The sequence below is a fragment of the Leiobunum rupestre genome, chromosome 1 (genome assembly GCF_980474605.1).
Source record: "Leiobunum rupestre chromosome 1, qqLeiRupe1.1.hap1, whole genome shotgun sequence".
NCBI classification, from domain to species: domain Eukaryota; kingdom Metazoa; phylum Arthropoda; class Arachnida; order Opiliones; family Sclerosomatidae; genus Leiobunum; species Leiobunum rupestre.
This window is the reverse complement of record NC_143384.1, coordinates 12,592,408-12,612,027: the sequence shown is the minus strand read 5'-3', so window position 1 is coordinate 12,612,027 and position 19,620 is coordinate 12,592,408. Positions and strand designations below refer to the sequence as shown.

Sequence of the window (19,620 nt, the reverse complement as noted above, 5' to 3'; positions counted from 1 at the left end):
ATAGAGACATTGAAAGCCGTTTCAAATTTTGCAACTGCCTTAGCAACGTGTCCAAGGAAAATCAGGATAACCATCGTCTAATCCTTAAGACCGATGAGTTGTCTTTTTTAAGGGATGGACTATTTTACTACAAGGACAATCATACAGGGTGTCTTAATTTTTTCGGCGTTTTTCTCAAACATGCTTGAAATGTGAAACTATCCGGATATACTCTATCGGGGACAACCCTTTTCTTTTGGAATTTTGAGAAAAATAGTGAAATTTTTCATCGTTTTGAAATTTTTATTTTTTGAACGATAGGTTGTAGATGAAAATTTTCAAGCAACAAGTTGTAGAGCGTACTCGAAAACCTTTATTGAAATTGGTTTGGTCAAAAACGGACAATTTATCATTGAAATAATACGTCATGAAAAAAAAAGCTGGTACTACCCAAAAAGGTTTACGTCTCATGAAAAAGAAAGAGATACCTATCTAATTTGAAATGATTGCAATACAAATCCGTGTGCGGCGAAGCATATTTTGAAACGAAGCACGGACCATCTCGGGAGTTATGAGTTGGAACGCTGCGATGATTATCTGCCGTAGATCTTCTTCGTTATTAACAGGCGTTTTATACACTTCCTTCTTGACGAATCCGCGCAGTAAAAAGTCCGGCGGCGCGAAATCTGGGGCCCTCGGAGGCCATATACTGGACTGTTCTTGCCTATTCATATCCCAGGGAACTCGTTGTTAAGGTTCTGCACGACGTGTCTTTCTTGGTAGACAGGTGCATCGTAATGCTGGAACCAAAGGCGTGGGACGTCGACTAATGGCACATCTTCCAACTCGTCTGCGACTTCATTTTGTAGAAAGGCCAGGTAGTTCTGCCCATTGAGTCGACGCGGAAGAAAAAATGGCCCAATAACGTGATCTCCCAGAAGACCAGCCCAGACGTTTAAACGGAATTGTACCTGATTGTGGTGAGGAAATCCCCAGTGCGGATTTTCATCACTCCACATGTGGTTATTTTGGCTGTTAAACGGGCCGTCTCTTCGAAAGGAGCACTCGACGGACACCAGAATCAAACTGAGGAAATCTTCGTTTCCGTCGGCCATAGTACAAAACCAGTTACAGAAATCCAGCCGAAGTCGCTGATCACCATCGATAGGCCTAAGTGCTTGGTGGAGCGTGGTCGAAATGGGTGGTAGTTATGACGGTCAAGGACACTCCAAACGTAGTACTTTGACAAGTGCAAATCAGAGCAAGCCATTCTTATGCTTGCTCGAGGGTAGGCGACAAAGTAGGTGATGACTGTGTCTGTCATGTTGATGTTCTCATGGCCAGGTCCATGGAATCTGCGATTCACGTTGCCTTCGTTTTCAAAGTCACGGACAGCACGGAGAACAGTATGGTGATTTGGACGACTGTCAGGATACAACATTTAAAATAATCGACGCACTTCACGTGCATTTCGTTGACCATCTCCGTAGTATAATTCGACCATCCTGGACCGCTGTTCACAGGTATAACGAGGCATCTTTTTATTTTACTGGAGTACGTTCTGAGAATGATTTTAAAACGAAGAGTAGTGCAAAATAAAAACACGCGGGAAATTCAGTTGGCAAAAATAAGACGGTTTCATGGACTTCTTGCAACATTGTTGCCCCAAATAAGACGCGTGAATTCTGGAATTCTACTATGTAAATTGTATTTTCTGTAAAAAATTATTTAAATTGATTCGGCTTAAAAAAACAGCCCCTTTTTTATCTTTACAAACTTACAATCATTGCAATTTAGATAGGTTTCTCTAACTTGCTTTTTCATGAGACGTAAACCTTTCTGGGTAGTACCAACTTGTTTTTTTGTCATGACGTATTATTTCAATGAAGCATTGTATTTTCTCTAAAACATTATTTAAAATGATTTGTCTTAAATAACACTTTTTTTTTATCTTTATAAACATATGATCATTTCAAATTAGATAGGTTTCTCTTTCTTTTTCATGAGACGTAAACCTTTCTGGGTAGTACCAACTTGTTTTTTTGTCATGACGTATTATTTCAATGAAACATTGTATTTTCTCTAAAACATTATTTAAAATGATTTGTCTTAAATAACACTTTTTTTTTATCTTTATAAACCTATGATCATTTCAAATTAGATAGGTTTATCTTTCTTTTTCATGAGACGTAAACCTTTTTGGGTAGTACCAACTTGTTTTTTTTTCATGACGTATTATTTCAATGAAACATTGTATTTTCTCTAAAACATTATTTAAAATGATTTGTCTTAAATAACACTTTTTTTTATCTTTATAAACCTATGATCATTTCAAATTAGATAGGTTTCTCTTTCTTTTTCATGAGACGTAAACCTTTCTGGGTAGTACCAACTTGTTTTTTTGTCATGACGTATTATTTCAATGAAACATTGTATTTTCTCTAAAACATTATTTAAAATGATTTGTCTTAAATAACACTTTTTTTATCTTTATAAACCTATGATCATTTCAAATTAGATAGGTTTCTCTTTCTTTTTCATGAGACGTAAACCTTTTTGGGTAGTACCAACTTGTTTTTTTTCATAACGTATAAAATCAATGAAAAATTGTCCGTTTTTGACCAAACCAATTTCATTAGAGGTTTTCGAGTACGCTCTACAACTTTTTGTTTGAAAAATTTCGTCTCCACCTATCATTCAAAAAATAAAAATTTCAAAACGATGAAAAATTTCACGATTTTTCTGAAAATTCCAAAAGAAAAGGGTCCTCTCCGAGAGAGTATATCCTGATAATTTCACATTTCTAGCAACTATAGGTTTTGAGAAAAACCCGCGGGCTGATCAAATTAAGACACCCTGTATATGGATTCACTCATCACCACCAACAACAGTCTCGGGTCAATATGTGGGCAGGTCTCTTAGGAGATAATACTTGTTGGTCCCATTTTTCTTCTGGCTCGACTTAATGGACGGAATTTCTTGCCATTTCTTCCAAACGAAGTATCGGACTAATCGGATGACATTTCTTTGGACGATTACAGATCTCTTTGGTTTCAGCAGGATGGTGCACCAGATTACCAGCACCGACACGTTATGGAGTACGTCGACCAAGTCAGCAAATAGTTCTTTAATAGAGTGATTAACAGGAATGGACATCTACGTTTGCCTCCTAGGCCTAACACTTTCTTGAGGCGCTTTTTTTCAGACGAGCATCGAAGAGTTACGGGATATAATCGTTAAAGGCTGTTTGTGTATTTTTTGTAAATTACAAACAGTAAACTTAAAAAGTTCTTTTTTCTGAAATGTGATGCAATAATTCCAACAAACATACTTTTAAGTCAATTGCTTATCGTGGTTTAAAATACTTAAAGGAAAACGTTGTTGCCTCCTACTACAATTGGTTTTGGTCATAACCTCAAACACAGGGATAAATAAGCGTATTTCGGCCAAAACAATTGTTATTATTACTTTTTACAATTTCACTTCATCTTTCTCATTGAAAATTTTTGTTTAAAACCTACCGGTAAACACATACATTTTCCGAAACCCTTTAAAAGGAAATTTTAAAATTGAATTGATTACTATATGCGTTGTATATACTATGAGAATTTCATAATTTAACGTCATATATAATTTTTTTGCATCGATCATTTTGAAAGAACCTATATATCTTAGCTTCTTTCTTCGGGCCAGAGGTAGCACTAGGGTTTGAAATTTAGGGTGACTAAAACCAAGGAGCAGGTCACTTCCATTTTGGATGCGACTTAATCATAGTAAAATGTATTAAATCAGGGTAATCGTGATTAAATCAGGGTAATCGTGATTAAATCAGGGTAATCATGATTAAATTAGGGTAATCAAGATTAAAAATTAATCATGATTTAAACGAAATTTAATCATTCTAATCATGATCTAATCTTTTTAATCAGGATTTAATCATTCTAATCATGATCTAATCATTTTATTCTGATTTAATAATTTTAATCACGATTTAATCATTTTAATCGGTTGAATCGAGATTTTATAATTAAAATCAAAACTAAAGTACGATAATTTAATATTAATTATTAATATTCATGGTTCTATCGCAATTGTGTTTGATTATCATTCTAATTTCTAATCGCAATTTACTCATACTAATCATGATTTTATCGTTTCAATCAGGATTTAATCATTTTTAATCAGGATTTAATCAGATTTAATCATTTAATCATGATTAAATCAGATTTAATCGACATAATCAGGATTAAATCGGATTTAATCTTTTGAGGGGTGCGACTAAAACCATAAGCGATGGTGAATCTAGTGTATTTCCACTTTTTAAAAGAAACTAATTCACCGGGGCATTCCAGCATCCTTTTTTTGTTAACAAAACATTTAACGAACTGAATACATTTTATTTCCGAAATTGTTTTTAACAGTCCATTAATTTGACATTTATAAGCGTCCAATTCTTCAAAATTTACAAAATTATAAAGTTTTTATGTAAAAAACCCTAGTAATACTACTGTTTTATACTGAAAATAGGCCTGTTGTATGGCTGGCTATTCATTGTTACTTAATTTCCAAGACCTCCTACATGGAAATCTCTAAAGAATTAAATGGTGAGTTTAGGGTTGCACTAAGGACGTTTTTGATCAGTCTAGCATCGCCCCTATTAACAAAAGAGTTGAATAATCAGATCAGGTGTTATTGAACTTTAGTCAAAGACTAAATTATCTTTCCAAGGGAAAAAAGTTATTACCAAAAGAATTGAGCGGGAAGGAAGCATAATGCATTATGTAGTTTTATAATTCGGATTTAAATTATTCGCTTTTCAATTTTATATTCTGTTCATGCAATAAGATTTTTTGTACGAAATATAGAATGTGATGTTTAGCAAGCTGGTTTAAATGTGTGTGACCATTTATAGTTGAGTTAATGCCAGAAGATGATTAAATGGATATCAAATCGGTTGCACATAAGCTTCCTCAGAGCCTATGTCTCTCAAAAACCCCTAAAAGATTATAAGCCTTTTTTCTAAAGGGCAACGTAAAGTATTAAAATAAAATAGATTGTTTAAAGTGGGGTAGCCATTTGCGAGGCGTTTACAGAAAGATAACACTGAAGCTTTTGCGAATAACTCAACTTTAGAATTATATGGGTTAAGTTTATTGTCTAATTAAGCTTCGAGGAATTCAATGATATTCTAAGATTGGATGTATCACTTCAAACAAAGTTGAATGTCGCAAAGAAGAGTTTTAAACGTATTTCTCACTTGGCCCTTTATTCCCTATTCCCAAACATTGTGTTGTTAGCGTTGGGCTGCTGACACTTAAAAACATTGGCAATTCCCGCCTTTCGATGTTGGGTGGTATCTAATCAGAACCAAATAGCTACCAATATGTATATGTTTTAAAAATAAAATGGGATAAAATTTTATTTTGTTTGCAAAAAAGAGTTATTAGAAAGCGTTGTATAAGATTATTTGCAAAAAAAACCACATTTTCGAATTAACTAAAACTTATACATTATTCAAAAATATTAAAACATATCAACGGTTAGGTAATAATAATAATGATAATAATAATAATAATCAGCTAGGCTAATACCCAAGGCACCACCTTAGGCCTAAGTCATCAAGCTACTTTTGAAGCCTTTAATTCAGGTGGCCGGGTTACTATGTGTAGGACTTCCAGCTAAGCCTAGGTGTACAAAATAAATGATTCTTCTTTATCGTATCAATTTCAATATTAAACACGAAATTAAAAAAGTATGTTATTCTATTTGCAATTATATCATGAAAAATTGACTTTTAAATGTAATGTTTCATAATAATTGTTAGACTGAAAAGTGTATCACGACATTGAGAAAATATAAATTTTAAATTAAGACCGTCTACAGCGTAAATATTTATTTTAAATATTTTTTCATCATGCAATTATAATTATTTATAATAAATTAACAACTTACCTGGTGTTAAAATATTTGAAGGGAAGCCTGCAACGGCTTTAAAGTGTATCTGACACATAAGAATACTATTCCATAAATGAATTTCTCGGCCAACAACACTTCTAGCGTGTAGCGTATGCGTGCCATTTTCCACTTAAGATAGAAGAGCACGAACGGTCGCTTGTTGGCTGGCTTTCAGTATTCCTTCCAAATTAAATATTTATTATGGATTCTGTTCTGTATAAACTTGCTAATGTATAGCGGACTTTTAGATACCGACATTGATCCGCTAAGTAACCTCATTAATTTAATTAAACAAAGACTTCAGTACAATTTTTATCAGCATTTGAATTGCTATATTTTGGTATGAGCTGTGGGTGGCCAGGCTCTAATGCTCTAACGTGTCGCTGCCAAATATATCGATTTTAACCCCGAATTCGAGATATTTTGAATACATGTGGTTTTGAAAGAGCAGTAGCCTGAACTAAGACATTTGCCTCTTAGGTGTCAGGAATTTTGGATTTTATTTAAATCCTGGATTTTTTATTGTGAATTTGTTATATGGCTGCGAAATTCTTGAAAATGTTATTTTTTTCCTAAATTTTGTACGATATTTGGTCAATTACCCGATCCCTCGCTAAGAGAGCAGCCACGACTTATAACTGGAAAACTGGACTTTGTTTGTTGCTTTTTCTGGGGGATAATATTAACTTCTGTCTCATATTTGATCCACTTTATGCTTGAAGAATCGATGGTCGGTAGCTTAGCCTCTAAGTCATGGATACAACTCTTAACAAAATTAAGCAGGTAGTTAATTTAAAACTGAAAATTGCTTCTGTATTTCTAATTGTGAAAAGCATTTGGAAAATAAGTCAGATGAAGTGTAACGCAAAAGGTAAACGTATGACCTTTTTTGGTTTTTAATTACGCGACCGATAATTTTTCCAAATACAATATACATTGAAAATAGTTTCATTTAGTATTTGCAAAGGTGAGTTGAAAGTGATTAAAAAACAAAAATTGCACTGCTAGGAGTCTACGTACCGTAATTGTGTCCAAGTTGGCTTTTAATGAAGTACAAGAAACTCCTATTATCTAATTAAATATTTTATTTAGGTAAAGAACATATATAGGTTTTCAAACCATAACCATCTTAGTAGCTCGTAAGAATGATAATTGCAATTATGACTATATTCTATAATCGTGTAATGTAAATAAGGAAGCATAAATCGTTATGTTATATTATTATTATTATTATTATTATTATTATTATTATTATTATTATTATTATTATTATTATTATTATTTTTATTATTGCAGCAATTAATTGACTCAAATTACAATATAAAGGACATCTAAAGGTATGAAAAATAATTTGATCATTATATTTAGCGAGTCGAGTTTCTCCCGGCCACGAGAGGACCGAAAGACAGCAGTTGATTTTTATAAAATTAGTTTATTTTCTAGAAAATGATTTCTATAAATGGTTATCCGAAAAATTATGTGTAAACACCGTTGATTGATTTGCAGCTGTTGTTTTCCGAACAGTTTCAGACATTTTGGAAATTAAAAGATTCAAGGATAAACATCATGAGAGAATAGCTGACAATAGCTACTTGACAATCGAGAGCGATCACACATTGTTTTCAGGAAACCTTTTGATGACCACTAAAGTAAACGTAACACCTTAGAGTAATACTGGCTAGAGGTATGGGCTCCCAAAAAAATACCCCAAAACACCGGACACAGCCTTAAATCTGGCAAACAATATTCTTCCTTGAACCAAATTGTTTTCATTAAACTATCAATGGTTTTTATCCGTGAGGTGAGAAACTTTAATAACAAGTGGCAAAAGTTCATTAATGTCGTTTTAGAAGTAAAATAAGTTTGAAGACAAAGCCATTTTAGTTTAGTGATCCGATTTTAATTATTTAATTTAAAGATACAAATGTCATAAAAATTCTAATGGAATGGTTTTAAAATTGTCTAATTCGTTCTGTAGCTAATATGGCACATTGGTCTAGGAACGCTTATTGCACGGACGGGCTCAAGAAAAATGGGTTAGAAGCTCAAAGATTCAACCAGCAGTAGATTCCTAAAAGACTGGTGTCAGATCGACTGGCGCTTGAGTCTGTAGATAGACGGCTAAGAGAAATACAAGTCATCCAATGGACGTCCAGGATACGTCCTGATTAAGCTGATATTTAACCATACTAATACTCTCGGACGTCTTTAGGCTTAACTTACACTCATCCTCGGTATGTTCACTAAAAACCTCTTAGTACTTGTCCTCGCGACGTACTTTGGCTCTGAGAAAATCAGACATATGCTTGTCTTTTAACCTCCGAGTTACGTCAATATCTCTATCCCCATCCGGACAAATGCAATATACCGGCGTACTGTCCATAGGACGCCGGAGGGATGATGTTAAGTTTGCTGGAGCACTGACAAACGTCAATTCTACGACGATTGTCAGCCTTGTTGAAGCTTGTACGCGTAGTAGTTGGTATGGGAAGAATTGGTGTTATGCAGTATCTCCCGAGACGGTTGAAGTTGCCCGCTCTCTCGTAGGCGCCGGTCTTCAGCTTCAAAAGATCGCCTATTCGGTACCCAACATCATCCCTTCGGCGTCCTATGGACAGTACGCCGGTATATTGCATTTGTTGTTTTTATTTTAAATTCTAACGCCATGGTTTCTCAAACATTTAAAATTGATGATCATAAGTTAAGTAGTTACAACAGTGAGTTAGACGTACTATAACAATGCACAATAGAATTAAACCTTTTCACAGTACAAGTTTATCAGTTGAATATAATACAAAGCAAATTTTAATGTAAGAAATATCTACAGAGTGTATTATAACGACCGTTCGCTTTTTTGTTTATAATTTTAACGGAATCGGGCCAATTTTAATTAAACGATAGTTTATCGAAATTTTGTTAAAAGAATATTCCCCAAGGCCGCGCGATAAATTTACGATAATAATTTCCCTTTTCAGGTAGTTTGGTTTTTATATTTTAATTTCTTATTCATATTTCTATTTTTCTTAATTTGTTTTTCGTTGTTTTTGGATTCTTGTTTTTTTTTGGATTTGTCTTAATTTGTTATTCGTATTGCTATAGCATTCTGATTTTGAATTTGTATTTTTATGGAATTCAATTGATATTTCTGCTAGGAAATAATTTGGAATTTTCATCTTTTATGCGATTCGATTCAATTGCAAAATCGGCCATGAAACCAAAAACTTCAACAATCTTAGCTGAACCGCCAAATAAACACACTCGGCCAACCTCTTTGCCGATAGGTGCATCACCAACGGGTTCAGAAATTGACCATACTCAAAGAAAGAGGGATACAGATAGGGAAAGGTACGCTGCAAAAAGCCAAGACAAAGACCCTGCTTTCCGGGATCGACAAAATCTCAAAATGCGGATTGCTTATGCTGCCAAAAAACAAATTACCGTTGCTTCATCCACTTCTGTTGCAGAGTTGCAAAATGGGGAGATAAATACAGAGTCAATAGGTACAACCAAAAGCGAAAAGCCTGAAATTTATCGTAATTGAAAACGGGGCTTAAGATTTCCTTGGTCGAAGAGGGTGTTTTCCGAAATTTAGATAAAAATATAGTTTTTTTCCTCAAATGTTATGTTTTGGAATTTCATTTTGTTTGGTTATTTAAAATTCCACATAAATTATGGCAAAATAAAATGAAGTTTTAGACGCAAATAAGGTCTGAATAAAATAATTTTAGGAAAAAAGATTGAAAAATATCAGGTAAAGAATTAAAATTAATCTGTTATGCAACAAGAAATCTCAGCGAAGTGCAGGTTCATGGAAAAAATAACGACGTCTATTTTTCTTTAAATAGTAAAAATATACCTTTGAGCACAGAATGGTTACAAATGTTCTTATGGTTATTTTATATTTCGAAACCATCGTAAATTAACTTTTTTTAAAAAATAATCAGCTAGGCTAATACCCAAGGCACCAGTATAGGCCTAAGTCATCATGCGACTTTTTAAGCCAATAATTCAGGTGGCCGGGTTACAATGCGTAGGAGGGTGGTGGCAAGCCCTGCATGCCACGCGTTCGAGCCAACAGCTCCCTGCACTAACTTTACCGTTAACCTCAACAAGTTTTTGTGGAAGGGGACTCGGGGGAAAACCCCTTAAACCAGTGGGGAGAGAACGGCAAACTCTACGCAGAAGGAGCTGTTCCGAGTTTATCACCCAGTGCCACAAGCTGGGATCGAACCCGGCTCCTCTTGCTGCGAGGCGAAAGTGCTAACAACTCCGCCACCCCACATTTTTAACAGACTCTTACAGCATAAGTAAAGCTTATTTTTTTGACGATCACATGCGATTATGTTGATAATACAGTTTATTTATTTCATCTTTTACACAAATTCCAGCAACTAACACTGATCTTCTGCAATACAATCTCCATCAATGTTGTATTTAAGGCCTTCTTTACAAATACATGCATTTATTTGACATTCCTTTGTGCAAATTATCTCTCCGCATTTTCTGCATCTTTTATTAGGAGCGCATTCTAGCCTCTCTTCTCCAGGTTTCTCACATGGCTCGCTTAAATCTAAAACAATTAAAAAAGCACACTGGTTTACTTTTTCACTTAAAAATCTTAATTTAAAATTATAACTAAAAAGAAAAGACTTGATAACTTTCAGAATTTTATACGAATTTAGCTTATGACATTTCGAGAAAAGTAGGCAAAATGTATAAAAATGGCTTTGTAGTTTTAAATCAAATGAAACCAAAGAGTTTGTATTGGGTAGTGATATGATTTAGCCGGGAGCCGGTTAATTCGGGGTTTACAAATTCGGTGTACGCATGTTTTGGTGTAAGGAATTCTCTGTAAGAAAAGTTCGATGTATAAGAAGTCGGCCCAGGCCGTAATATTAGTTCCACATCAGTGTATTCGAATGGGCAAAACCATACACCCTTAGTAGACACAGGTAGGCAAACTAATACAAAGCTTTTGAGGATTTGTGATTTCTTATCGTTGGATATATAAATTGCCACCCTAAGTGAAAGGGTGGATGCCGCCCACCATCAGGAGACCCGGGTGGGCAAACTAATATAAAAACTGTTGAGCTCATGTGATTTCCTATAGTTAGATATACTTTTTACCATCCTATGTTAAAGAGGGGCCACCACCCACCCTCAGGATACATGGGTTGGCAAACCAATTCATAAGCTGTTGAGGTCATTTATTGACTTAACTTGCAAGGTAATTTGACAAAAAGCTATATTTTAAATTTCGATCTATTTGTGGTAGAGCTATAAACGGGTAGTCTTTACGTGAACTTGTAAGTTAATATACCTAAGTTTTGCGAATGGTATACGGCAAAGATTATCGTAATAAAAATTTACCTTCATAGATATAAAACTACATATGCCCGAATGCCCCTAGTTTTTGGATGAGTATGGGAGTCCAATAATTAATAATGGCGGTACGTAAGTGTGTGAAGGGAAATAGAGTCTTCAATGCTTTAACTTTTTAAGCGTACGCGTGAGCTCGTTTATTCGAGTACTCACTTTCGAGCGAGGCATCTTAAGCTAGTATGCCCACCTACCACTGCTCACCACCCGAACATTTAAAATTTTCGAGCTCGTTTATTCGAGTACTCACTTTCGAGCGAAGCATCTTAAGCGAGTGTGCCCACCTACCACTGCTCACCACCCGAACATTTAAAATTTTCGAGCTCGTTTATTCGAGTACTCACTTTCGAGCGAGGCATCTTAAGCGAGTGTGCCCACCTACCACTGCTCACCACCCGAACATTTAAAATTTTCGAGCTCGTTTATTCGAGTACTCACTTCCGAGCGAGGCATCTTAAGCGAGTGTGCCCACCACCCACCACCCACCACCCGACGCGAAGTTTGAGGTTCACTTGACCTTAAATTCCGAAAATATACGTAAAATAAGGCACAAAAACGGACTAGAATTTCGACAACTTAACTAGCCAACCCCCCCCCCCCCCGCGCCGCTAAAATTGACAAGAATACAGTAGAAGTTCCGAAAAAATTTTGGGAAGTTCCAGTGGCCGAGAGCGTAAAGGCGTCATTAATCAGAGTTTTTCACTGTGAGTCCGAATCCCAGTTTCACCAAAACTGCAAATTATTTTCGCAGCGCCATCTGCCGTGTCGTTGCTTTCCACACCAAACAAACAAACAAACAAACAACACTTAACGACAATCCGTCCATAGCAATAGTCCCACTTCGATATATATATATCTCGATGTGGAACAAAAAAAGTGATCATTATAATATCCTATATATCATAGTGCGGCATACCATTGATATGAAGGTAGTTCACGAAGTAAATTAACACACACATGCTCCAAATGTTGCAGAGATAGAAGCTCAGTTCGCTAAGAAAGGAATCATGCACCTTCGAAATCACTGTGCCTAAAGCGATCGGAGACGTACCCAGATATCTATATAAAATCGTGCTTTTTTCACCTATCCCAGCCAGTACAAAACAACAATAAAAAATTTTATAGAAGAGATTTTAAAAAAGTGAGATTTTTTACACCAAATTTTCCTATACACTGAACTTACAGATAATTACTTACATCCAAACTTTATTACACTGAATTTGTTTACACCGAACTTACAGATAATTCCTTACACCAAACTTTACTACACTGAATTTGTTTACACCAAACTTAACTAGACTCGATCTAGCCAACTTTTGTCGCCCCAGGTAGTTGCACTTTTTTCAGTCACCGCTGTTTCGAAACATGGTGATTATATCTTCCAACAGCGCATGTAACGTCACGCCATAAATAAAAGACAGCTAGAAGCGAAAGGTAGCAGATGGCCACCATACCGTCAAAACGGGAAAAATTAAAAACCGTACAGTTGAAAACCATGACATCCACTTTTCTGATAAGTGTTACTGAACCAACTCTCATTAAGGGTGATGACGCTATACTGCCTAAACGTTTCAGAAACGCATTATCCAGTGGCGTAGCTGAGAACTAAGAGCCCCCCCCCACAAAAAACTCCATGTAGCCCCCCTTTTTAATTTTTTTATGGTTAGTGGGACCCCCCTCCGAAGCTCGGGGCCCCCCTGAAGCTCGAGGCCCCCCGCACCGCGGGCCCTGCGAACCATCTGCTACGCCACTGGCATTATCTCCAAAAATAACAAACTGAAAATTTAAAAATTGTCGATAACGCGTTTCTGAAATGTAGGGTAGTATTGCTAGCGGTGAAACCTCAAGACGGAATTTTTCAAATACCGGAATATGTTCACCAAACTTTCATTTTGCCGATGCTAAGGCAAGAGTGGAAATAATCGTGGGCAAAATTATATACCAAAATGATCGATATTTCTGGCACAATTAAAACCCGTAGACATGGGAAATTAGGGAAACGTGAGCGTGAGGTAAATATATTAGAAAATCTATGTCCTAAGCCTTTCTGTTTCGTTTTAATTTTTTTAACTAAGGTAGCGTCAGTGGAATTGTGTAAGTGTAAATAATCTTAACTGAACAATAAAACTAGCGTTACTGACTCTCAATCATTTTTCACCCCACAAAAATTACACTGATCAGAAATATTTTTAAACCTTTTTAATTCAGCTCTAAATACAATGTAATTAGTAATAAAAAACGTGGCTATCAATGAATATGAATTAATTTGAACTTACCAACGCTTTCCACAAATTCACTTTGAATTAAAATAACAACGAGCACCACCAGGATAGGTAACCAAACCAGACACGTCTTCATGATTTCATGAATCTACCCCGAATAGCGAGTAGCGCCGTAGTCTCTTGTGATTGAATTTTTATTCTACGCAGCAGCTGGTTGAACACAGGATAACGTGTTTAAGCGTTGCGCAAAAGCGACGCTCGGAAATATCTAATGTCAAATGTACCGTTAACCTGTCAAACATTTTTACGCTTTTGGGATCTGTTTGTAACATTTCTTATTCTTAACAGATTACACGACGCAACTCAAATATAAAGGCTTATCTATCTACATAAAATTTATGGGTAGTCAAAAGATACGAAAATCAGAAAAAACCCATTTAAGTTGGTTGTTTTGGGTGTTTTTGATAATATGGTTTTAACGCCAGACAAATATACAATAACATAAGCCTCGTTTATCTCTCGATACTACATATTTGAACCTAGATGACCCCAGCAACGCGTGGACTCCCCTTTTAGATGGTAATACGGAGAAACGTACGGTTGGCAACCCTGGGTTAGTTAAGAAGCGTTGAGACGAGCGATGGCAAGGTCTAATCGAATGAATAGAATGATTACTTTTAATAACCATAAAAGAATTTTAACTTTACGAATGACGTCTCTTAAATGACTAAGAAATCAGCGTTAACAATTCAGAAGTATGATTAAACCAAAATCAACGCCTAAAAATAAAAAATAGCGATCACTAAGCTCGAAAACGTTAAGCCTAACGCTACGATAACCACGTTTCCGAGAAGAAAGAAAAAGCTCGTCCTCATTAACTTTTGGATGACAACGCGAAGAAGCCGAAGACTAAAAGCAAACAAAAAAGGAAAGACAATCAAGCCCCAACGCTGATTTTGAGTCTAAAGATTCCTTAAACGAACCAACCAACGGAAACGCTACGAATAACACGCCAGAAGACTTCGCACACGAAAACCAACCTGAAGACCCTTCGGAATATAACGAAAACTACGAACAGCGAAATGACAACATGCCACGATCCAATGACGAAGCGGACGAAAAAGTTGCGCCTATGGGTTTCATATCCATCAATGATTTCTCCGCATCAATTCAAAGATCAGTGAATGCTGCGGTTCAGAAATTGATTTCGGCCATGGCTGCAGGGCATCTAGAACAACAAAACTAACACCTCGCGGCTCGCCCACGACCACTGGAAGCGATCCAAAGGAACGATAATCAACCGGAAGATGACGGAAATGCGGCACAACGCCACCATTACAATGACGGAAGTAAACTGATTCCCGACTTTGATCCAGTCTAGTCCCCTCATCTAACTTTCGACTCATGGGTAAAGAAAGTCGACGACACTGGTTCCACATACATCTGGACTGATACCATCAACCACGTGATACCAAAACTGCAAGGAACGGCCAAGGTATGGTAATCATACCTGGGCAGAGTGGACATGCCTTCTGAGGGAGTGGTTTGCAGTTGGTAAAGGTAAACAAAATATCCACTGACAAATGGAACGCAGGATCAAGCAGCCGGACGAAACCATTGAAGCCTACTATCATGATAAAGTAGCCAAGGCCCGGCTAAGTAGATTGCAAGAGACTGACATGATTGACAATATCATAACCGGTTAAGATGACGAACGTTTGATTACTTCAATAAGCGACAGAGATTATCGAACACCCCAAGAACTGCTTAAGTGCATTAAAACTATGGAAGAATGACTAACGCTTGTGCGATAAAGTAGGGTCATGAATAAATCTGAAAGATCGGGCAAGGAGAAGAGGGATTTCACGCAATGCAACTTCCAACCACGTAACGACAGCACGACGGGGAAAGATCAAAGCCCAAGGAAATTTGTGAAAAAGCCACGAGTTAACGAGAAAGGTGAGTTTGTGTTAGAACTGCTCAGAGTATGGACACTGATCCAAGGAATGCGCGAAGCCACAGAGAAAGCCATGCTGTACGAAATGTGGCAAGACTGGACACGATACGAAAGACTGTAGCCGCACCAACACTTACACAATCGCCCATGTAGATAACAAAACAGGCAACGAAACTAACGAAAAGTATTTTCAAGACGCTTTACTAAATGGTCAAGAAAAAAGATCCTATCTAGATCTTGGTAGCAAGTGTGTTGCCGAAGCTGACCGACTAGGCATCAAATAGCAACCACCGGAGGATGGAGCAGTGATCGAAGGTTATGGATCCGGAGTAAATAAGAATTTATAGGTGTTTTCACGGCAACCATAGAAATCGACCAAACAACTGCAGAATTAGAAGCTCACCTATTCGACACTTGAAGCTCAAACAATTTACACGAAATCATTTATACGAGCAAGCAGCTTCTATCCATTAGGTGCCCTATACATCTCACGAGCTTTTGTAAGTATGTGCGAGCTAGGAATAAAGAATTGAGGTGGTCCTTTTAGATAAAAAACTGCCATTAAATATGATTACGATTTGTTTCAGATATTAAGCTTGTACGATACAATTGAAAATGGAAGACAATGATAATAAATTTAAACCTTTCCACTGTGAATAGAACACGCGTTATTGTTCGTCGCTACAGATTATTTTACCTGATATGAATGAATGCATGAATTTTATTTGCCCCATAAGATCCCTTTTAAATCAGGGAGGAGCAAAGGCTCTCAGGTACAAAGTAATACAGAAAAAACAATAAGAAACTTCGATATAATAAGTTTCGAGTTAATATAAAAAAGAATAAAAAAATAAAAAGGAATAAAAAAGACTTAAGTTAAATGAACAAGTGATATATAAAAATATATAGAAATTAGTGAAATGATAAAATTAAATGATACGTATACCACGATCAGAGGGGGCAAACACTATGGCGTAGCCTTTAGTTTCTCACCGCGGACGGTCCACCAAAGCTTCAGAAGCCTTTTAATATTATCAATCAGCCGGATATCGGGCTCATTATCACACGCGACGAGAGATTTAAGCGTTAACCGTCGATGGTCTTCCACTCTGGCGCGATCCAATTCTGGACAATCCCGGATAATTTGGAGGAGGTCTTCATTTGGCGCACCACAAAGAAGGCAAGCCGGGTTTTCTTGGAATATTTCCTGAAATCGTCGGCCAGTGGTTAGGGCTCCACAGTGGGCCTGGAAAAACAAACGACCTCCTAGGCCATTGGAATAGAACCCTTCAGTGGCTGGAGATTCTTTGCAGGAATACAGGGCTAGGCTGGGGTGTTTCTTCACCTCGGACACCCAGTCCGCTCGGGCCTTCTCCAGTACACCCTTGCCAACTTTGGCGCGCCACTCTCTCTCATTCGTCGCCGCTCCTCTGTTAGTGTCCTGTCCGTATAACTGATCAATATACGTTAGTCTCTTGAGCCATTTGGTGTGGGTGCCGGTGAGGCGAATGTAGTCGAAGACTTGTTTTGCCAGTCGATCTTGCGACATGTAACGAAGGCGGCCCAAATAATTAAATTTACTCTTTGCCTCACGTTCCTGAAACGAGGACCAGGACAATTTGCCTTTTACGCAAGCCTTCGGTGTTATAAAGTTACCACCAACGGCAGTTAGACCAACTTGATGTTGGGTCCGGTCAAGGTGTTTTTGGACCTCGGGGTCAATCTTGATAACTTCATTCCCATATGTCAGGGCTGTTACGCCCACGGCCTTCCAAATTGTTCGAGTAGTGGAGTAAATATTATACGATTGATATCCCAGATGGCACACTACTCCTGGAAACTTGTTCGTTTTCTTCAGGAGCGTAGTCGCCACAGGTGTTTAATAATTCTTGTTATATAGCCGCTGAACTCGCAACCCCCGCGATATCGTCCGCGAAGAATAGTGCAGTTACGGAGCAGTGAATGTCCATACGAGCTGTACGATTCAGCTGGAAACCGCCCTCGAGTTGGGAAAGACGTCGTTCCAGAGGAATCAGGTATAGTGCAAACAGCAAGGGAGAGAGCGGACATCCTTGTTTAAGGCCTACCGAACTCGAGACATACTCGGTGTTTGCATCGCCCAGTTGGTATCTGGTGGGATTCCGAGCTCTAATAGGCATTGAAAGAGCCGTTGTCTGTTGAACGTATCGTAGGCTTTCTTCAAATCTAGGAAGGCAAGCAGGATTTGTTTGTTTTCTATTCTGGAAATTTCTATGAGTTGCGTAATAATGAATAAGTCCTCCGAGTCACGCCGATCAGTTCGAAAGCCATTCTGGTATTTGCTGAGGATTTTCTTTTTTTCGACAAACGGTTCAAGACGATTCTTTAATAACGTCATGAAGAGAATAGAGAGGCATTGGGAGACTGCTATTGGTCGATACGATTCTAAGAGCTTATCATCCTCCCCCCCCCTTGAATATCAACTTGACTTCTGTCATATTCCATGACTCGGGAATTCGGTTGGTGTCGAGAACCTCGTTGAATAGCTGACACAGACGGAAGCGGGATGCGGGGTCTAGCGCCTTGAGGAATTCCTTCGGAATTAAATCTTTACCCGTCGCCTTGCCGTTTGGAAGGTTTTTGATCGCTCTCTTAACCTCTCCAGGGGTGAAGTGCTGCATTAGATACTCGTCGTCTTCGTTCCTCGTAGCGGGTTCTTCTACTTCTATCGCTAGTTGAAATCCCAGGGACTTGTGGTACGTAGCTAACTTCAAATCGGCTTCTTCTATGGATGTCTGGATAAATTCCGAGATGTTATTTATTTCCGTTAGGAGTTCGCCGTTTTCATGGGAGGCATGTGGGGTCGCCTTTTGCGAACGACTTTTGACCAAAATAATAACTTGATTTTTCAGGTGAAGATGTCTTGCCGAAATTAACAGGCTGTCCATATCGAACACGTTCGAATCGTAATAATTTGCAACGTCTTCGAAGTTCAAAGACGTTGCAAATTATTACGATTGCCACCTTAAGCCTCTCTAATAAAACGTCTGGTAATTAACCCAGCTGATTTACACATTGACCTACAAACCTTTGATGTCCCTCAATTAATCCGGGTGAGTGGTTTCTTTTCAGGCTGCCCGTTGTTTCACTTGGGGCTCGTATAAATATTAATATTGCGAAATATTATTTCTTGAAATTGAGTAATATATTGAAACAGATCAACAACGTAAAATGTGTTTTGACAGGTAAATCTACCACTACAAATGCAATTCGCAATCACTTTCGCGCCGTACTTGAATGACACACCATGTGTAGATAACAAATTCAGTCAATGCATTCTACCAATTCTGTGTAGCCGAAAACGATTATGTTGACTTTGATTCAGTTCTGTTACCTTGCTATTTTCTTAGTTATCAAAGCTCAAAGTGCTCCAGTTGAAAGCTATGGTTAGTTTCATTAAAATATATCCAGAAGAAGCCATAACCGTTAAATTATTTTTAGTTTGATGTGGTGAAACAATTTAAACAAAAGCTTATTCTTATCTGTAACATTGGGTTTAACGAAGTTTTTTTTCCAAGCTAAAAATAAGAAAAATATATTAATGCCGAAACAAATAATTCTGTATCAGTAAAATCAGATTAACGGTCATCTTTTTTAACTTTATAGAATACGTTTAATTTTATTCTGATGTTAGACTAATTAGTATTGTATTTCTGAAGATGGGTCGGCTTGAATTGAGTTCAAAAGGTAAAGTAAATTTATGATGATAACGAAAGAGTTTTCACAATAAGTGCATTTAAATAACACACATGTTTTAAAATAAACCAAATACAATGCAGAAAGGAGGTGACATTCCAAAATTAAAAAAAAAATGTTCACATATTTGGGCGAACATAACCTGCAAAATTTCAGGTTTTTTTATTTCTAACCTGTTGTTTTAAACATTTTTATATAGAGTACGCTCTTTATATTGACGATCAACATGTTTAACACTAAACGTGTGTATATGCGCAAAGTTGGTTTTAATTACACCAAATAAAACACTTATAAATAATGTATAGATTTTTTGTTAAGAATCCAGATTTTATTTAAACGGTTACATTGACGTTAAAAAAATTAAATGTTTTAAGTTTATTCACTGGTAAGGCG

The 19,620-nt window shown here is 37.0% G+C and overlaps 1 long non-coding RNA gene across 2 annotated transcripts in view; it reads right to left on the bottom strand.

Moving 5' to 3' along the window:
* Positions 1 to 10,310: 10,310 nt before the first annotated feature.
* Positions 10,311 to 19,620, bottom strand: part of LOC149961107 (uncharacterized) — a 44,376-nt gene continuing 35,066 nt past the window's right edge. Inside the window, exons 1-2 of one of the 2 annotated variants that reach the window (XR_016479789.1) lie at positions 13,590 to 13,673; positions 10,311 to 10,504 (exon numbers count right to left, since the gene is read on the bottom strand). This is a non-coding gene — a long non-coding RNA (uncharacterized LOC149961107). Of the gene's footprint in view, positions 10,505 to 13,589; positions 13,674 to 19,620 lie in introns of those variants that run through there. The other variant, XR_016479790.1, reaches the window with a different exon arrangement.